This window comes from Chelonia mydas, chromosome 6 (genome assembly GCF_015237465.2).
Source record: "Chelonia mydas isolate rCheMyd1 chromosome 6, rCheMyd1.pri.v2, whole genome shotgun sequence".
Lineage (NCBI taxonomy): Eukaryota > Metazoa > Chordata > Testudines > Cheloniidae > Chelonia > Chelonia mydas.
In genome coordinates, this window is record NC_051246.2 from 121,519,988 (window position 1) to 121,540,854 (window position 20,867).

The window sequence follows — 20,867 nt, forward strand, 5'->3', positions numbered from 1 at the left end:
CAGTTCAGGCACCAGTGGCCTCCCCACTTTTAATGAGCGGACATTGCTCCTGACCAATGTAGCTAAACTGACAACCACGTGGAGGGAAGAGTGCTTCTGTCAACATAGCTAATGTCATTTGGGGAGGCAGTGTTCCTACCTCTGCAGAAAAATTCCTTCTGTCAGCATAGGCTGCGTCTACACTACGGGTCTATGCCCGGGTAGCTATGCCAGTGTAGTCTCCATAAAGGTAGAAATATCCTGTGCCACAACCTTGGAAGACAATATCCCATGCCGTGTATGCCCAGAAACCGTGCTGCTTTTAAGGCAGGATTTTCCAGGGAGAAACATTAAGGAATCACATAGCCCTAAACTGCTACATCTAGAGTTAAGGAGAGTAGCAATCTCTACTCTGCCTCCCAGTTTCACTGCCGTCCAGGGGAAAACGGCATTTCTATCCATGTTACACTGAGATTTTGCCTCTGGGCGGGGGGTCAAGATTAGCGGTGAGTCGAGCAGAGATGTTCGCTAATGAAATTTCAGTCCCCTCGCAGTTCTCTGCAGAAAGCCCCAGGAAATGGGCTTTAAAATATATTTCTGCAACTTGCAGGGCTATCTTGCCTCTGCGGAGTCCGAATTTGCCAGAGCCTATTGTGGCTCCATTTGTAGGTCGCCAGGAAAGGCTCCGTATCATTTCTACTGAACCAGCCCTTCTGGGCTTGACTTTCTCAGGTGCTAAGCAGCCTTAAATCCCCCCGCAGTGAGAGGGGGATGTCCCTGTGCTTAAAACACTCCCCTGGGACTCAGTGGCTCTAGAATCTATTCCTGGCCTTGCCACAGGCTCCCTGTTTGACCTTCAGCAAAAGTTGTTGGGAACCCACAGCTCCTAGTGACTTCCAGAAATCAGGCTCTTATTTCTCTCTGCTTCAACTTGGACCTGTAAAATGGGAGCGATAGTATTTCCCTACTTTTCAGGGGCGTTGTGGCGCAGGCAGCTACTAGATTCATGCATACCATAGAAGAGCTCATAAAGTATTAATGCTTTGCATAGATGAGACCCCTGCACTAGCAAAAATGGGATCTGTCTTTAGATCATTGCAGTGCTGCCATCCTGAGTCTGCAGGCAGACAGCTGCTGTGTCTCTGCTGCTGCTCAGAACTCTGCCAAGTGAAAACTGACCAGTCCTGTCCATTTTCACTGCTGCTGTCCAGAACCCTATGGGCAGCCATGAAACAGATTGTCAGTTTCCCTCTACTTCTCCTTGAGAAATTCAGGAGCAGCATGAAAGGCAGGTGCTGGAGCTGTTCACTGGGGAGGAGGGGTAAAGACTGGGAACTAGGACAGGAGTAGAATAATGGAGACACCCCCTCAGCAAGAAGGCTGAGGGAGAGACAGAATCTTCGAGACACACACACACACACACACGCTCATTGGTGGCAGCAGTCAGGAGGTGTGGGGAGGGATAACACTAGCAGTTGTAGCAATGTAACTATTTTGTTGATTTTTTTTTTAAAATCACCCCCCCAACTGAAATATTTACACTGGTTCAAAAACTGTGCGTAGAGCAGACTTCAGAGGGAACAAACTGGCATTTAATCAGATTAGCCAAATCTCACCAAATAAACTCCATTCATTGGCCATTAAAAAGTTATTCACCCAGGGCTCCATCCTGCTAGGTGCTGAGCCCGCTGGCCCTGACCCAGCACACCACATGAGCATGTGTGTAATTCAGGCATCCACACAGTCCCATTGACTTCTATGGGGAGACGTTCATGTTTAATTGCTTTTCTGGATTGGACCCTGACAGCTGAGTATCCTGCAAGATCAAGCCCTTGGATGAATAACTCCCTCCCTCTGCCCCTGGAAAAAAACAGTGAAATATTTAAAAGAGGTTTTTGTTTGGATAAGGACAGCGTTATCAAGGAAGCAGACTGCCTCACAAGAAGTATTAGCTATATATTTGTTTGGATAAGCTAAAAGAAGGGATTATGAAACATCAGACTCTGAATACATTTGATACAACTCAGATTTGTTCCAATCTGCCATCCAAAGAAGCTCTGTTGTAAATATTGTGTCGGGACGAGGGAAAGGAACCTGAGATGTAAACGAGAAACAGGACACATACATTTCAGACCGTGCTCTGGAGCATATGCACTCCCCAGCAACAGCAGCATCCCATGGAACTGTAAGATAGTCATAACACCAAACACAGAAAAGCAGGCTCTAGAAAGCTACATATTTCTTGTAGGATGGATCCAAAACCCATTGGAGTTCATGGGAAGATTTCACTGGGCTCTGGATCGGGCCCTCTAGAAATAGAAACAAAGGGGCAAATGTCAGGCTTTAATTGAGGAGTCAGATCCATCACCAAAACCTAAACGCCGGCTTGACAATTTGGGGACAAACAACCACAAATGAAGTGACCATCAGCTAACCTTGCGGATTGTCAAATTGAACTTTTGACCTTCATGCCTCATACATCATGACTTGGCAGAAGCTTGTGGCTCAGGCTGGCTGAAATGTGCCGTGCTTGTAGTCCTGTGCAAGAGGCAGCTTTCATATGCTAAGGGACCCACACTCCCCCCGCCCAGAGCTGCTACAACAATACAGAGAGACAAAGTGGGTGAGGTGAATGGAACAGTCCCTTGAAATCTGTGGTAACTATTTATGCTAAACAATCAGCTCCACCTTGTATTTAGCTGTCTCAGGCCCGAAGAAGAGCTCTGTGTAGCTGGACAGCTTGTCTCGCTTACCAACCAAAGTTGGTCCAATAAAAGATATCACCTTGTCTCTCTAATATCCTGGGACCCGCAGGCTACAACAAGGCTGCATACAACAATATAGAGAAGGACAATGTGTGAATCTGCATAGCAAAGGTCTACTCAATAGGAGCACATCATTAGGGAGCTCTGAGATGAAAGCCTGGCTGGGTTTTGCATTATCTCTATGCTAGGCCTTTGATTTCCAAAGGGAGGGTGGTGGAAAGCATCAATCAGTGCAGCCAGTTGGTGGCCAAAGTCATTATCAGCCACTGCTCAAGAGGGGTTTTAGGATTGACAACTGACTACAGGGAATTGGGCGTTACATTGAGAGCCAACAGTGACCCAGAAAGGAAAGGAGTACTTGTGGCACCTTAGACCCAGTGACCCAGAAAGGAGGCCAAGAACTAAATAGCTCTCAAAGGATTCCAGGGCAGTGCTTGAAATCCTTAATCTCACCCTACATTAGTGTTGGTAATTTAACTCCAGTGTATAGGGAAAGCCCACTACAATACACAGTTAGTTACAGAGAGGAGGCTAACAAATTTACAGTGGCCTTTGGGCTGCCACTGATGGACACAGATCTGTGCTGTGGCTGGTGGCTCCTTGAAATGTGAATGGATTTCTAGACTAGTGACAGAATCGCCCATTGAAAATACTACTGCTTCAAAGGTAGTTTACGCGACAGGCTTGCAGTGCTTCGAAGGCCACCGAAGGAGACTCAATGCAAGTGCCTGGTAATGACTAGGGAGGGCAAAATCATTTACCTGCTAGGAGCTTTATTACATTAACACTAAAAGGGTGCTGTGAAGAGATGCATTTGCCAGAAGATTGTTCCTACAGCAAAAATGGGGGGGGGGGGGGGGGAAGGGGGTAGGGTGACCAGATGTAAGGGAGAAATTATCGGGACACATGGGGGAAGCAAAAAAAAAAAAAAAAAGCCAGAGCAGCCAAAGCCACAATATCGGGACAAATGGCATCCCAACCGTGCATCGGTCAGGACATAGGACAAAGACCTAAAAATTAGGACAGTCCCAATATTATCGGGACATCTGGTCACCCTAGAAGGGGGTGGTTCAATGAACAGACCTGTAGCAAAGCGACAACCCACCAGTGCAGCGCCTCCTGCTGGTCATCTGGGAATTAGCTCTTTTCCAGCATATGGCGTGCCCTCTGCAAGCCAGTGTCTCGCCTGCCACAGGCCCTGTGTCCCTCCCAGACCCCGGTGCCTCTTTACCTCAGGGTTCTGCTCCCAGCAGTACCCCCTTACTCTGGGTCTCCCCTCCCAGGGGAACCCCCAACCCTCTAAACCCACCTTGCCTCAGTGGCTACTGCCAGTCATTATCTAGCCCCCACTCACTGGGGCAGACTGCAGTCTGTAAAGGCCACGCATCATTGGAAAGGGGTTAGGACCAGTTGCCTCTGCTTATTCCCAGGCTGTCTCTCTTCAACAAGGCCTTCAGCCTGGGAAGTTACCAGGCTGGAGCTCCCCAGCTCCTCTTGCCCTGCTCCCTGCCCCTCAGGCAGCTAGCCCTTCCCACTCCAGGGCTAGAGTGAGACTCCAACTGCTGGCCCACAGCCCTCTTATAGGGGCCAGCTGGGCCCTGATTGAGCTGGCCACACCTGTGGCTGCTTTCCCAACCAGCCTAGCTTAACTGCTTTTAACCCCTGCTTATCAGAGTAGGGCAGCTGCCCCACTACAAGCCCCAAACCAAAATGTTGTCAAAAGAAAGCATTTCTCAGCAGCAAACAGGCATGTCCCGTGCCCGTCAGGCACATTCGAGCTGACAAGTTGTGTGCAAAGAAGCTGTCAATAAAAGGATAGTTACTGTGTGGCAGAATTTATGCCATGACTGTAATCCTGTAATTCATGGATGTACTAAGGCCCCTTGTACACTGGAGAAATTTCCACCATTATATGAATTTAAAATGGCCTCAACACAGATGTGCTGCAAGTGCGTTTTACATTTCTCTGATAAATTATCAGCGTAACCTCAATGGTGTGAATGCCTCGAATGGTTTGCAGACTTGGCTTCTGACAAAGGTCCAGCTCAGATTGAAGGCGCAGCAGCAAACCTGCAGGCTCAGAAAGCGGACGCTGTTAATGGCGTTTTCGGCTGATTTCAGTGGTGCGTATCACAACCATGAATTACCTGCCGTGGTGCCTGCTGGCTGCTGAACCATCAGCCCTTAGCCTTGACATGCACCTTACAGTCTGAAGCAGTGAGAGATGTGGCCTCCCAGCCAACGGGGCTGTACTGCTGACAGTTATTTCTTTGCTAGTGCCGCTGTTGACCTAAAAGGCGACAATTGTGCTACTGTGGCCACGGCCACAGAGAGGAATACATTATCCCCTGAATGCAGCTTGAAATACGGGTTCTGAAACCAGCAGGTGGGAGATGGTTTCACAGGACATGTACTGAACAGCCTTGCCTGGTGGAAGTAGCAATGCAAATCTTTTTTGCAAGTTCCCCACCCCCTGTACAGACATGGATGGCTGGTGTTTATAAAAGTGCATGGCCGTGGGCCATCACAGGCATGCGGAGATGAGGTCAAACAACAGGAAGGATACGTGCACCACAGTTGGGAGAGTGCTTCCACGCACGGGTAGACAGACACATGCTAGCTCTGCTCAAGCTAGTACGCTAAAAATAGCCAGAGGTAGTACAGGCAACGGCTCAGACGAGCTGCACGAATATGTACGCAGCTCTTTTCCAGGAGGGGCTGTAGTCAGGGGGCTAGTCCAAGCGGCCACCTCTGCTACACTGCAGTTTTTCAGCACGGACTCGAGCGCGTCTGTCTACCCACGCTGGGAAGCACCCTCCCAGCTGCCATGTAGAGATCCCCTGAAGTGTTCATTTAAGCCCAATCCTGCCTGTGTTTCCTACGAGGCATAGTGTTTACTGGCCTCAATGGAGCAGCTCTCAGTCATAAGCACTGTAACAGGTAGCAAATATTAACAGTTTGATAGAACCGGTCAGGTACTTGAAGGTACCTGCATAAGCCTCGGCAGAAGCAGAGACTTAGATCGTAAATTCTTCAGCGCAGATACGTGAGGGGAAATCCTGGGCCCAGAGAAGTCAATTGGCAGAACTACCACTGGGCCAGTGTATCACCCATTGTCTTTCACCAGTCTGTTGCAGTGCTTATTAACAAGATACTAGGTGTTCTTTACTTGTCTTTCAACTTTACTTTCTAAGCAGCGGCAGAATTCCCACTAATAAGCTGTCTAATTGACAGACCTGCAGACGTGATGATGCATGCCAGCTGTGGGAATTTTCAGTGCAGTCTCTTGTCATTTTTGTATAAGCGGCTGAAAATTCCATTAAGATTTTTAAACCCGTTTGAGTCAGAATACACAGAAGCTCTTCAGTGAATTACCCTCTCTCTCTACTCCAGAGATCTTCCTACTCCTTCCTCAGCAGGGGAAAGGAAAGGGCCTGACAGCCAGGATTCCTCAGCCCTTCAGGCACGCTGGAAGGAGACTGTACTCTGATCATTTTTCAGACCGTCCAGTGACTCGCACGTGGGAGAAGCACATCCCTACCTTGGGGAGAGAGGCATCTGCTGAGATTTCTCTGGAGACTGCAGTTATCAGGCCCAAGTTCTTGCAAGATTTATGCTGAATAGTTCCAGGGGGAAACACACTGCCCAAAGTGACATTGTCAGTGAAGGGCATGGAGATCTACACTGTCTGTAATGTGGACTTTCCAAGATGTACATTTGCTGTAGCTCCAGTTATTGCAACGGGATGTGACCGAGGTATTCATCTTCTGACGTGCTGACCCTGGCCATGTGACTTTCTTCTTCTTTTGTGCTGCTTTTCCTGGTGAGGGTCACAGCGGCAGCATGGAGAGTAGGGAGAACCAGACCTCCTTTTCCTCTGCAATAGGTTCCAGCTCCTCCTGGGGGATTTCCCAGTATTCCCAGGCCAGCTGGGGGATATAATCCCTCCAGTGTGTCTTGGGTCGGCCTGAGGCCTCCGCCCAGTGGGACATGCCTGGTATAGTTCCAACAGAAGCCTCCCAGGGGCATCCTTATCAGGTGCCGAAACCACCTCCGCTGACTCCTCTCGAGCAGGAGTATCTACTCTGAGGCCCTCCTGAATAGCCTAGCTTCTCACTCTGTCTCGGAGAGCAAGCCCAACCACCCTGTGGAGAAACCTCATTTCCGCCACTTGTACCCACAATCTCGTCCTTTTGGTTATTACCCAAAGTTCATGACCATAGGTGAGGATGGAGCCGTAGAGTGACCTGTAAATCGAGAACTTCATCTGAGAACTCAGCTCCTGCTTCACCATCAGACATGGGTACAGAGCCCACATCACTGCTGCTGCCGCACCAATCCGCCAGTTGATTCACGCTCACCGTTACTCATGTACAAGACCCCTAGATACTTGAACTCATCCAATAAGAGCATCTGCTCCCCCCTCACCTGGAGAGAGCAGTCCTCTTCCTTCCAGGAGCGGACCATGACCTCTGATTTGGAGGTGCTGATTCTCATCCCAGCCGCTTCACACTCAGCAGTGAAACATTTGAGTGCGCATCGGAGATTGCAGTCTGAAGAAGCAAGAAGGACAACATCATCTGCAAACAGCAGAGATGCCACCTCCGAGTCCCCGTACCGGATGCACTCCACAGCTTGGCTGCACCTTGATATCTTATCCATGAAAATCACGAACAGGATTGGGGACAAGACACACCCTTGGCAGAGTCCAACACCCAGCTTGAACGAACTCGACTTAATGCCAAGAATACGAACGCAACTCTCACTCTGAGAATAGAGGGACCAGATAGCACACAAAAACAGCACCAGCATCTCATACTCCCACAACACTTCCCACAAGACATCTCAGGGAACACGGTCATATGCCTTCTCCAGATCTACAAAACAAAATTAGCAAACTTCCATGACCCCTCGAGTATCTGCAAGACAGCAAAGAGCTGGTCCATTGTTCCACGGCCGGGATGGAATCCACATTGTTCCTCCTCAAGCTGAGGTTCAACTAACAGGTGTAACCTCCTCTCCAGCACCCTGGCATAGGCTTTACTGGTCATGTGTCTGAGTCCAGGAAATGAAGATCAGTCTCTTTCAAGCACTGTGTGTGTGTCACACTCTTATCACAGTCAGAACCAGTTCCACTCATTGTCCAATGACACCAGTAACAGCCATCATTCATTTTGTGAACTGTTCAGGATCAGCATGGCTCAAAACCCACCAGTTTCAGTTCTGATAAACATCCAAAACCATGGATGCGTCTCTGAATCCTGGGAATCTGACCTTCCTCTCATTTGTTCCTTGGCTGCAACCGCGTTCATCATAACCACAGCACGAGAGAAAGGATGGTCTAAATTTGGGAGACCTGGGTTCAAGATCCTGCTCTGCTATATACTTCCTCTGTGACCTTGGGAAGGTTACTTAGCCTCTGTGTGCCTCAAGTCCCATCTGTACAATGGGGCTAATAGTAGTGCCCTGCCTCACTGGGGTGTTGTGAGATTAAATACATTAGATATTGTGAGGAATTCGGATACTACGGTAACAGTGGCATGCAGGTACTGAAGATAGATCTTGACGTAACTCCAAAGCTGTCCTTCAGCATCTAAAAAGGTGGCTTTCTAATATTAATGTTAAGAGAGACAAGGTGGGTGAGGGAATATCTTTTATTGGATCAAGTTCTGTTTCTGAGAGGGACAAGCTTTCAAGCTAACACAGAGCTCTTCTGCCGGTCTGGGAAGTTCTATCAATTTATTTATTTAGCTGTGACACTCTGATTAAGTTTCCCAGACCTGTGTAAGCTCAAAAGCTTGTCTCTTTCATCAACAGAACTTGGTCCAATAAAAAGATATTCCCTCACCCACCTTGTCTCTCTAATATCCTGGGACCGATATGGCTACAACAAAACTGCAAACTAGAGAGAAGTAACACAGCTTCTAAGAAAGAAAATCTCACTGTATTTGGTGCTTTTGCTTGAAGCCAGAGCTGCTGGAGTCATGTGATTTCATAAGAGACTCTCAGCTTTCACTGTATTTGTACAAAAAGTTGCTAACCCTCATGGTTGCAAAGAAAAGCGTGGAATTACAAACCCTGAAGTCTCAAAAAACAGAAGGCAAATCAAGAGAACCCTAAAAGGATTCTTTTTAAAAAATCTCATTATTTTAAACCAATATCATGATATTTGAATGCATGGGGCTGACATTACTGCTTATGTCTGCTCTGATCAGCGACTGGGGATCAGCAGCAGAGCTTCCCATCCAATCAGAAGTTATACTGTTGATTGACAGTTCAACTAAGCAGTCAGGCCCAGATCCTCAAAGGTCTATATGCCCCTAACTCGTTCATTTCAATTGAAGTTAGGAGCCTAAATACCTTTGAGGATCTGCGCTTCAGTTCTTAAAGCTGCTGTGCTGATGTACCTCGCTGAGCACGTTTCCTCGCTATCCCCTCCAGCCCCTACCTCTCACTTCCTGCTTGTGCCAGTACTCTTGAGAGGCGGTGTGCACATTGCCAGGAATGCCCGTGTCCCCTCAGAGAGCTTTCCGAGGCGCGTCTGAAATGGGACTGTGCTGATGCAGCTGCAGGAAGGGTTTCATCCCCCGTTTTACGACCTTCCGTGTGGCGAATCGCCCTTATGTTTTATGAACTGCGCTTTCCCCAAAAGCACTTCAAAGGCAGGCCGGGCAGGGCGTGCCCCGAAATCTCAGCATAGGCTGGACTCACTTGGCAGCTCCACCCAAATAGAAAACGCCACCTGCTAAATCCCAGGGAGCAGCTGAGTGCTAAAGAGAATTCCAGCCAGCGCTCCTCAACCTGAAGGGCAGGGGCAGTGACTAGTAAGAGGGGTGTAGAGTGAAAGCAAGGGACAGGGGTGAGCCTCAAAACTGAATGAGGGGAGACCCACAGGCAGTACTTGATAGCAGAGGTGCCAACTTCCCCCGTTCCCGGGGGGGTGCTCCACCCTCGCTCTGCCCCAGGCCCCTCTCCCCGCTCCGCCCCTTCCCTCAAGGCCCTACCCCTGCCCCACCTCTTCCTGCCCCATTCCGCCCCCTCCCCGCCTCTTCCTGTCCCCGCTCCTCCCCCTCCCCCCCCAGCGCCTCTTGAATGCCGCTGAACTGCTGATTGTGGCAGGTGGGAGGTGCTGGGAGGGAGGGGGAGGCGCTGATCAGAGGGGCCCGCCGGCGGGCGGGAGGGGTGGGAGAGGAGCTGATCGGCAGGGCTGCTGGTGGGTGCTGAGCACCCACTTTTTTTCCCATGGGTGCTCCAGTTCCAGAGCACCCACGGAGTCAGTGCCTATGCTTGATAGTCAAGCTCCTCTTCTCACTCTCACTCTTACCTGCTTTCTACTGCCCTAGGGAGAGTTCTGATTCTCACTGTCTCTCTTCAGGTGCTGGAGGGGATGGAGCAGAGAAGGAGTTTCCACATCTGTGCCTGCCTCTGCCACAATAACGCCTCCGCCAGCAGCATGGAAAGGAGCAAGGAATGCAACTGACGTTCGTGTCCAAGACACCAGGAGCAAAGACAAACTGCTGTGCAGATCGGATTTCCTAAACATACTGAAAAAGAAAGTGCCAAGACGTTCCTAACTTTAGCAAAACTCTTCAGCGTGTACTTAAAGCTATTTAGCTTACTAGCCAAAGACTGACATTGCAACAAAGCTTTTTCCATGTTAACATAATGACAGGTTTCAAAGTAGCAGCCATGTTAGTCTGTGGTCGCAAAAAGAACAGGAGGACTTGTGGCACCTTAGAGACTAACCAATTTATTTGAGCATAAGCTTTCGTGAGCTACAACATCCGATGAAGTGAGCTGTAGCTCACGAAAGCTTATGCTCAAATAAATTGGTTAGTCTCTAAGGTGCCACAAGTACTCCTGTTCTTTTTCCATGTTAGAAACCTTTACATTTTCTAACCCGGTCCTTCAAAACAAAATGAATTCACATTAAATATATATATATGAACTATCAGTGCTATTAACTGACCTCCTTCTCCAGAGTACTAGCTCTCTTTGTTGCAGCACTGTAAACCACTAAAGTTTTTGTGATGTTTGAAAAAGTTCAGGTTTTGAAAAAAACCACTGGGCCGATCTGCTCAGGAGAACACTGTCCTAGGCCTGCCTGTGCTTGACCCTAACAAGTGAAGGTCATTGTCTCCAGTGACTAGGAGTAAATCCAAACAAGAGCATTGCAAATTAGCTGAGATCATGTGGAATATTCCAACGTTAGTGGGCTGGCTGAGGCCGAGGGAGGATGGCCTCATAGGACTCATGAGATAAAGGGTTCAAGGCTCTGACTCTATCATATAATTCCTCTGTGACCTTAAACAAGTCACAGAGACCCAGATTGTCAAAGGTGTTTAGGTGCCTAACTCTCATTGATGTCAAGGGGACTTATGCACCTAACCCTCTTGGAAGATCTGGGTCTTAATCTCTCTATGTCTCAGGGTATGTCTTCACTACCCGCCGGATGGGTGGGCAGCAATCGATCCAGCGGGGATCAATTTATCGCGTCTAGTCTAGACGTGATAAATCGACCCCCCCGAGTGCTCTCCCATCGACTCCTGTACCCCACCGCAGCAAGAGGCGCGGGCGGAGTCGGCGGGGGAGCGGCAGCAGTCGACTCACCGCGGTGAAGACACCACGGTAAGTCGATCTAAGTACATCGACTTCAGCTACGTTATTCACGTAGCTGAAGTTGCATAACTTAGATCGATCTCCCCCCCATCCCTAGTGTAGACCAGGGCTTAGTTCCCCATCTATAGAATGGAGAGAACGTTTCATTTCTTCTCCCCCTTGCCTGTTCTGTCTCCTTAGACTGGAAGCTCTTCAGGACAGAGACTGTCTTTTACTCTGCGTTTGTACAACCCTGAGCGCAACGGGGCCCTGATCTCAGTTGGGGTCTCTCAGTACTGTTGTAATATGAGTAATAAGGAGCCTGGCATAGCTTGCCATTCGCAGCTTGCTAAGAAATTGGCCAGTTTGCAACCCGCATTCATGAAAGGAGCCCCAGCAGGAGCACCAGAAGCGCCCTGAAAGTGAGGGGGGCCACAGGTGCCCAAATCATGGCCCTGCCCCCCACCGTGCCACCCCCCGCACCACCCCTTCTCCCCAAGCCCACTCCCTCGCATTGCCCCTTCCCCTGAGACCCTGCCCCCACACCAGGGCCTCACTCCTACACTACCTCTTCCCCACAAGATCCCACCCCCCATTCACTCCTTTCTCCCCCCTTCCCGTCGCTCGCTCTTACGGCTATTAAAAAGTCGGGGACCATGTTCCAGAACGCCTGTGCCCCATAAAGACAAATTTCACCCCAAAATTGATTCAAATAAAATTACTCAAGCTCAGTGAGTTAGTGCAGCTTTATATGGTGGAAGTATACAAATACAGTCTGGTCTCAATAAGGATATGAAAGAGCGTCTTAGCTCTGATGAAGCAGAGGGGAAGGTTTGTAGGGAATGAAGGAAAACAGATGTCTATAGGAACCATAGTCTGGAGGGAGAGAGAGGGTAAAGGTAAGAAAACAGAAGTCTAGTACAAACACAGGCAGAGTCTAGAGCACCTTCCACATTTGGATGAAGCAGTTTGACCTCCAGCCCCACGCAGACTAGACAAACAGAGATACCCAGTTCAGCTAACACAGTTTGGCTGCTCAGTGTGGATTAGACTAACATTGTTAAAGCAAATTCCAGGCACATTGTGGATAACCTCTTAGAGATGCAAGACACAAAAGGGGACCAGAGGAGAAAGAGTTTATTAGTAGCTAAAAACGAGAACAGCTTAAGTTTTGAATGACTATAAAGAGATGGAAACTTAGGATCAATTGACTTCACTGGGAAATGAGAGTATTCTGCACCTCCAGAAGTTGCTCAGCATCTTGCAGGATCAAACCCTTAATACGGCTGAGATGGAATCTGAGTGTAGAACAGCTGAATTAGCAGCTGGAGAGTGAGACTTTAAAGAACAGTCAATGTCCTCTTCTTGGGGACCAGTTTGTGCATGATCTGAAACTGTAATTCAGCAGTGACTGCGAGAAAAATCAACTGAAGAATTTGGCATATATCTGGAGGAAAAACACTAAAAACGGATGAAAATCTGAGACCACTGGGCTAAGCATATGTCAGCCACTAGCTAAGAGTAACATACATCTGCAGGAGAGAGTCCAACCGCCAGTCTGTGGCAGATCTGCATTCTAAAATACAGTATTAAACAAACCAGAAATGCTATTTTGAAAGAGCTGTGAATGAAAAGAAGGCAGAAAAAGAGAAGAAAACAAAAGTTTTATAAAAGAAACTGAAGCAATCTGGGACAAGTAAGGGTTTGGAGAGGGAGATTGTGTGAAACAAAATGCTTATCACTAGAAAGACACCCCATAAATAAAAGTAATCAGGACAAGGGAAATCAGTGAAAGGCTCAGGGATGGGAGAGTATCACCATTAGTTAACAGGGCAACTCGCTAATGGAAGTCACCAAGGTTTCATACCAATAACCATTCCTGCTGTGTTCTAGGGAGGGGCCCTGGGTTAGAAAAGAAGTGAAATTGAGGGTAAATTCTCTGCTAGTACAAACGGGAGAAACTCAGACAAAGTCAGTGGAGGTTCCACCACCACTTAACATGGAGTTTACGCCCCCAATTTGGCCCAGAATTACTCCAAGGCCAAAAATCAAATGTCTATGGTTATGAAAGTTGCATGAAACCACCCACAAATAGCCAGAAGCAGTTCTGCTCGCACGTACATGTGTGTGTGTGTGTGTGTGTGTGTGTGTGTGTGTGTGTGTGTGTGTAGTTGTCAGCAGGTTAACATTGTGGTCAACGACCAAAAAAAACAAAAGCTGTTCCAGGCTTTGATTTTAAATATTGAAAGGCATTTTATACCCTTTTCAACACTTTGCAAAGAACCCCCCTTCCCCGGTCACACACACACCCTGAGAGAGAAACATCTGTTCCCTTGACTTTTGCTCCATGTCATATGGTCCCTGCTAAAATGTTCCTCCCCAGACACAGTGATGAAACAGCCCCTCCCAAAAGGGAGGAGGGCTGTTAGGCCAGCTGGGAGCAGAAAGCTCTCATAGCCACAGGGGATGGAGCCAAGATGAAAGACAACTATATTTTCCCATTCCCAATAGCACCTCCAAGCTCCGGTTTTCTCACTCCAAATTGAGCCCCAAACCAAACAAACTGGAGCCGATTTGAATATTCCAAGGGTTGCTGATTTCACTCTTTGTTGTCTTATCACAGCCTGGAGTTTAGTCAAATTCAATGAGAAAATAAAGCAGGCTAGCAAATTGAGAAGACTGCTGAACTCAGTCTAGGAAACCAAGGGCTTTAAGTAACTTTAGAGCCGTGTGAACTGGGTTTGCAAGATAAGCCAAAACCTGGTGTTTTGGCACAGCTAAAGAATGATGCACAAAGTAAAAAAGAAAAGAAAAAAAAAGGAAGCCATCACAGCATGGATCAGGCAGCCCCCGAGCTTTGCGTTTGCTCCTGTCATCTCCATTGGATACCATCTAATTTGCATCCGATGAAGTGAGCTGTAGCTCACGAAAGCTTATGCTCAAATAAATTGGTTAGTCTCTAAGGTGCCACAAGTACTCCTTTTCTTTCATCTAATTTATAAGTAACATGGACCCTGCTCCTGTGCCTACAGAAATCAGTGGCAAAACTCTCATTGGCTTTCCTAGGGATAGAAACAGGCCCAGACTGTGTGGGGGTACGAAGAAGCTTCTTCCATAAGCAGATTATTCCATACATGTCTGTTATGCAGGTTCTTGCACCTTCTTCCAAAGCATCTTATGTGAATATTCCACCCCGAGCCACGGAAGATACACTGACAGAAGCGCTAGTGTGCACAGCGCTATGTTGGCAGGAGAGCTTCTCCTGCCGACGTAGCTTATGCCCAGAGGTGAAAGTAAGCCGGCACGGTCTGGTACGGCGTACCGGACTGGCTTCCCCAGGCTGGTGATTTAAAGGGCCCGGGGCTCCCTGCAGTGGCCGGAGCCCCGGGCCCTTTAAATCGCCTCCCGAGCCCTGCTGCCAGAGCCCTGGGGTAGTGGCGGCAGGGCTCCATCGGCGATTTAAAGTAAGACTGGAGCTCCGCTGCAATAGCAGCGGCCGGAGCCTCAGCCCCTTTAAATCGCCCCCTGAACCCCCAGCCACTTCTGCAGCTGGGAGCTCCGGGGGTTATTTAAAGGCCCCGGGGCTCCCAGCTGCAGCCGGAGCCCCGGGGCCTTTACGTCTTGATTTAAAGGCCCCGCCTCTGCCGGTTGAGGCCACGCCGCCGCTCAGGACTCCGGCATACTGGTAAGTCCTTTAAGTTACTGTCACCTCTGCTTATGCCGTTCGCAGGGGTGGTTTTTTTCTCCCGTCGGCATACAGCGTCTTCACCAGATGTGCTGCAGCAGCTGCATCGGTACCGCTGTGCCACTGTGGCGCTGGACAGGTAGCCATGGCCTTAGCCTTTGCAGACCGTCTATTCCTCTCCAGTTGCTTGTGCATTACAACGCCTGGGGTTCCACCCATGCACATGCAGGACGGAGGCCTATATTGCCAGTTGCGTACCAGGTATTTACAGGACCTGGCAGGCAGCAGGGGAAGGAAGAAGCTGCAAAAGAAATCCGGGAGGAGAGCCTAGAAGGGGACTCCACAAGAAGGGTAGGGGCCGCCGGGTGAGCTAGAAAGGGGATATCGGAAATGCCAGGCAGGCAGGAGGGGAAGGGTGTGAGAGCAGAGCACATCCTGAGAGCAGAGGGAAGTAGCAGAGAACGGGCAGCAGGGGTTTGGGGTGTCTGTAAGAAGAAAATGTCAGGATTCCAACAGATTGGCTCTAAGCCCCTCACTGTCCTATCAGAAAGCTGCTTTCTCCCCAGGGGCTCTTTTAAATAAGCTTCTGGCCGGGACTTCCCTACATCATGCATCCCATCCCTAGCAGTGGTTCATGCCATGCTCACCATGGAGCTAAAGGGATTAAGAATCATTATGATTAGTCCCTGGAAACCTCTGCAAATGTTTGGCCGATGGCAGCCTCTTTGATAACGAAGACAAGAGGCAGCCTGCTGGGCCAAGGCACTCTCTCCACCTCCCTCACTTGCTGCAAAATGCATTAGCCTTTGCAGAAACTGTAGGGCTGGGGAGCTCCGACTCACAGGGCTGCACTAGTGTTAGCAGGAAAAGAGATTCCGTATTTTTGTTAAAGCCCCCAGCTCCCAGAGTCATGTGATGATGTGAGGATTTCAGCATTCCTTTTAAAAAAACAGTCAGTGTTTCACGCTCATGGCGGCAGAGAAGAAGCTGGAAAATGTGACCCAAACGTACCCTACAGGCTCAGAAACCTGAAGGTGAAAAAGAACCCAACTTCAGAAACAAAAGTGTCTTGATCTTTAAGTCAGTCTCATGATTTTGGGGGCAAATGACTGACAATTTTTGAATGCTTGGGTTTGGCAATGCTATGAGTGGAAAACGTTTCCAAATCAGACTTGTGTAACTAGCAACACCTGGTGCAGGGCAATGGGGAATCAGGCCAACAAGGAATAGATGTTTTTTAATGCTCTCGTCATCTATTTAAGATATGGCTGTGACTATCGGCACCAACACGAGAGAAAGCCTGTGTGGGTAGCTACAGTTGTGCAAATAACTGATTTTCCAGTTCACAGGCCAAACCAAAAACCAATTGTTTCGGGCTGACCGAAAATGAAACTTAAAAAAAATTGGTGAAGCAAAAAAGTGAAAAATAAAATTGTTTTGGGTTGAATGAAATGCAACATAAGATTAAATGTTTTGTTTAGTTTTCAGGGCTGTTTTCTTATTCCCTTCTTTAAAACTTAAATTGAAGTAAACTTCTAAACGAAAAGATGTTTTGATTTCAAAAGGTCAAACCAAAATGGTTCAACTTGAGGGATTCAGCACAAACTCATGAAATATTTCCATCTACCTGATTCTGCATTTTCCAGTGGGGAAAAAAGCTTTGGCAGAAAAATTTCATTTAGCTCTATGTGTGCATGAGAGGGCCAAAGGAAAGCCGGTCCTCCTGAAACTTGGCTCCCTTTCCCTTGCTGTCCCACAGCAAACAATTTGCCTGGCAGTGAAAGCAGGTAGGGGAGAACGAAGGGGCCGCATAGTGTCAGATGCAATTGCAATAACACCTGTAAAAACAGAAAGAGGAAAAGAAGATGAGCGAAATAGAGACAGACACCTGGACAGGTATGCACGACACAGGTGGGGGGGAACAGAGGAGGACAAAGATGAGGGGCCAAAGGAAATGAAAGAAGGTGGGGATAGTAAAGGAAGAGAAGAAATAATCAGTAACAAAGTGATTGAAAGGAGAGCGGAGAATGCAGGAGACTAATTCTTTGCCCTTCTGTAATACATTTCGTCTCAGAATCTCAAAGCAATTTACAAAGATGGATCCCAGTTTTACAGATAAGGAAATAAGTGCACAAAAATTATGTCCTTTCCCAGGTGAGACAGTGGCAGTCAGGAACAGAACACAGGTCTGTCTCGCAGTGTCCCGCTCTGACCACTAGACCACACTGCCTGCCTCTCAACAAATATTCCTGAAAGGCGGTTTCTGTGTAGAACTTCCCAATACATAATCCCATTGGCACCAGACTCAGCAGAGACATTCAGAGCAGTTCGAGCCAGAGAGTGATCCCGCAGGCAGCAAATGCGAATGTTGTGTATCTCACCCATTAAACACAACCATAATATGTCAACAAAAGGTTACATTTTTCTTTGGGGAAAAAAAAAAGATGATGGATGCATTTTAACTACACTGGAAAAGGAACGACACAGGAATGGTCCCCAGAGCCCAAGAGCTGGAATATAATTCCCAGGATTTTGGCATCACACTGGTTTTATCAAAGAAAAGAGCATTTCACAAAATTAACCATTATGATATAGTAATCAAGAGGGAAAATAAAGACACTCAGGAGTTCTCTTCTCTATGATTTCCAAAGATAGTATCATGGCTATATTTTTTTCTAAGGATGCGTGCCCTCTAGTGTTGCACTACCAGTAAAACCTCAAATATTAGTTACAGTCTAGTTCGGCATTATTAACCAGAGCAGATTTAATCATCTGAGGCAAATAATTTGCTATCCTTTTCTTTCCATTGAAAATCCACATGCGCATTGCAACTTCCTCAGATTTATTCAGGATTCAAAAGTAATTGACGCATTTATGGCAATTTTTTAGCTCTGTAAATTGATGGCAAATTCTATATCGGTCTATTCCACGTAGATTCTTCTCCCCAACTCATCACCACAGGAGCTAGCATTTTCCAGTCATGCATGAAGCGACGTGACTAACATCTGTCCCGTGTGCGTCGCTCCCGCTCATCCTCTCCCTTGGGGGAGAACTGTGTGTGCAGTGGAGCGTTTTGTTTTGGTAGGAGCTTTTTTTGTAAATACCCAGAGAGCTATGAGCGATGGGTGGAGAAGGCAAGTTGAAGAGGTCCATCTTGCCCTTAGAGCAGAAGGTGAGCAGGTCTGTGGTGCTCCTTAGTTTCGGTGGAAGTTCATTCCACATTAATTATGGTGGACCAACAACGTGTCTCTTGCTATGGCAACGTGGAAACCCAGGATGTGCTGCCCATGACAGGGCCTCGGTGGTGTATACCCACTCTCTTCAGCGTGAGCCTGGGGCTTTGGATGAGCAGGTTCAGGTTGAGTGCTCTCTCTCTTCCCCAGCAGTCCAGAAGGCCTGCAGGACTTTCCATGGACAAGGGCATTGCACAGCGATTGCTAACCCAGGCTCTGCAGTGGTTGAGCTGAGTGGCAAAGGCACTGCAGCAAACGCGCCTGCTGTCTGTCCTCACAGACCAGCGAGTGCAGGGGGGAAACTCCAGAGCTATTCTCCTCTGGGACCTCCTCAGTTCAGGACATAGCTCTCCTGCCACCTTGTAGCACTTGGAAAGAATACAAATTCCTCTAACATGATTTACTCATACAAATATGAAACACAAAACACTCAGTTTCTGCAGCCTCACTACATGGCCAAGAACAACATGCAATGCTTGTAGAGCGCGCACAGTGCAAGTCTCTTGACAGACCAATATTATTACAGCTCAGGCATTAACAGCAAGCCAAATAAAGCAACAAAGTTATGCTGGGGGGGGGGGGGGGGGAATTTGTGAGCACGGCGACCCTGCAAGCCCAGAATCTACAGGTGCATGTCAAAGATGACAGAGTGTGTTCTTACCTGCTGGACTGCATGTACAAACTGGCACGACAGCACCGTTACCAGCTTTGCATGCAAACACGGCAGGTGCATTTCATGGAAGCAGAAGTAAACACACCCAAAACTTTTCCAAAACTCAAGGATGCTTTGATCAGAGGGTTTGGTCTGACCCCTTGACTAGCGTCAGAAATGTTCGCAGGGCATATTCACTGCATGCTGAAGAGTGCTAATCACACCCAAAGAAAAATGTGACCCTTAGAGTTCAATGGAGCTATCGTCACAAACTAACACAGGAAGGGGATAACAGAGGCAGAGCTCTTGCCTGTTCTCAGGGCCACATTTCTACAAGCAGCCACTAACGTTGTTAGAGCAATGCTGCCTGTTTGCATTTTTGGACACAAATTGAGAGGCCAGGCCCTTTGAAAATGTGACCCTAAGTGGGCAAGATCTTACCTCAATAACTGGGACCACTCAGAGGCCCGCTTTATTCACCCAGGCTCAGGGAGACACACAGAATATCAAGCCTAAGGAGACTGTGGAGGGAGAAGCTGTGTTGCACTGCAGGTTATCGGAGAAGTTCAGAAGAACAAACACCAAGAGCTCGTGCAGAGGACAGCTGGGCCTGAGCTGCAGCATTTGGGTGGGAATCCCAACTATTCAAAAGGTCAGGAGTCTTGGACGTGGGTTTTTGGTTTGGCCCATTATAAAGATGGGGGCCTAATGCAAAGTTCAGATCCAAACTTTTCCAAAACTGAAGGATGCTTTGATCAGAGGGTGTGGCTTGGCCCCTTGACGAGTGCCGGTAATATTCGCCATGAAATATGCTGCATGCTGAAGAGTGCTAGTGCCTTGTAAGCCTGGGATGTATTAGCATCATAAGTATGTATACAATATTATTTCAAGATGCAGAGTAAAATTTTCAAGTGCCCGAGTGACTTCGGAGCCTACGTCCATTTTCAAAAGTAACGTGGGTAATTCGGGCTGGATTTTTAAAGGTCTTTAGCTGCCTAAAGTTGCAGAAAGGCATCCAGAGGGATTGTCAAGAACTCCCATTGAAACCACGGATCCTAAGTCTCAGTGAAAGTCGATGGAACGTAGGCTTTTAAGTCACTTAGTTGCTCTTGAAAAATGTTACCATCAGACATGATCCCTGCCTGCTGAGCTATGTCTAAAGACTAATGTGTAAACCAGCAAGCACATAGAAAGGACAAAAGGGGATCTGGCAGAATATAAACTCTATGGGGGCAAAGACTGTGTCTTATGTGTTTAGGCAACTTGTAATATAATGGTATTCAGCTTCTGGCTGGCCCTTTGGACACTTCCACAATATGGATAATAAATAATAAGAACCAACCTGTGAACTGCAGATAAAGGGCTCCATCCTGGGAGGCGCTGTGCAGTCTAAGCTCCCATTTCAATCAATAAAGTCCTTTTAAATATACCCTGAAAAGCAAATATAAAGTTCTCAATGAAATTTCCTGAGCAATACTCCCTAAAGGTTAACAAGGATAATGAGGTTAATGCAATAAACAGGGTCATAGGCAGACAGGTACCTCATGCCTAGGACTCTATCAAATTCATGGCCCTCCAAAAAAAAAAAAAAAAAAAAAGTGTCAAAGACTGTGAAATCTGCCCCCCCCCCCCCCCCCCCCCGTGAAATCTGAATAGTACAGAGTAAAAGCACACAAAAGACCAGATTTCACAGGGGAGACAAGCATTCTCAAACTGGGGGTTCTGACCCAAAAGGGCATTGCAGGCGGGTTGCAAGGTTATTGTAGGGGGATCACAGCATTACCACCCTTACTTTGGGGCTGTTTTCAGAGCTGGGTAGCCGGAGAGTAGCGGCTGCTGGCTGAGGGCCCAGCACTGAAGGCAACAGCACAGAAGTAAGGGTGGCAATACTGTGAACCCCCCCTACAATCACCTTGCAACCTCTCACAGCCCCCTTTAGGGTCAAGACCCAGCCA

The 20,867-nt window shown here is 47.9% G+C and overlaps 1 long non-coding RNA gene across 1 annotated transcript; it reads right to left on the reverse strand.

The window, feature by feature from the left end:
• Positions 1-1,618: 1,618 nt before the first annotated feature.
• On the reverse strand, positions 1,619-20,541 carry LOC122466222. Its single transcript, XR_006291579.1, has 3 exons — positions 20,255-20,541; positions 10,069-10,288; positions 1,619-2,288 (listed from the first exon to the last, which is right to left on the reverse strand). It is a non-coding gene; the product is annotated as an uncharacterized LOC122466222 (long non-coding RNA).
• Positions 20,542-20,867: the final 326 nt, after the last annotated feature.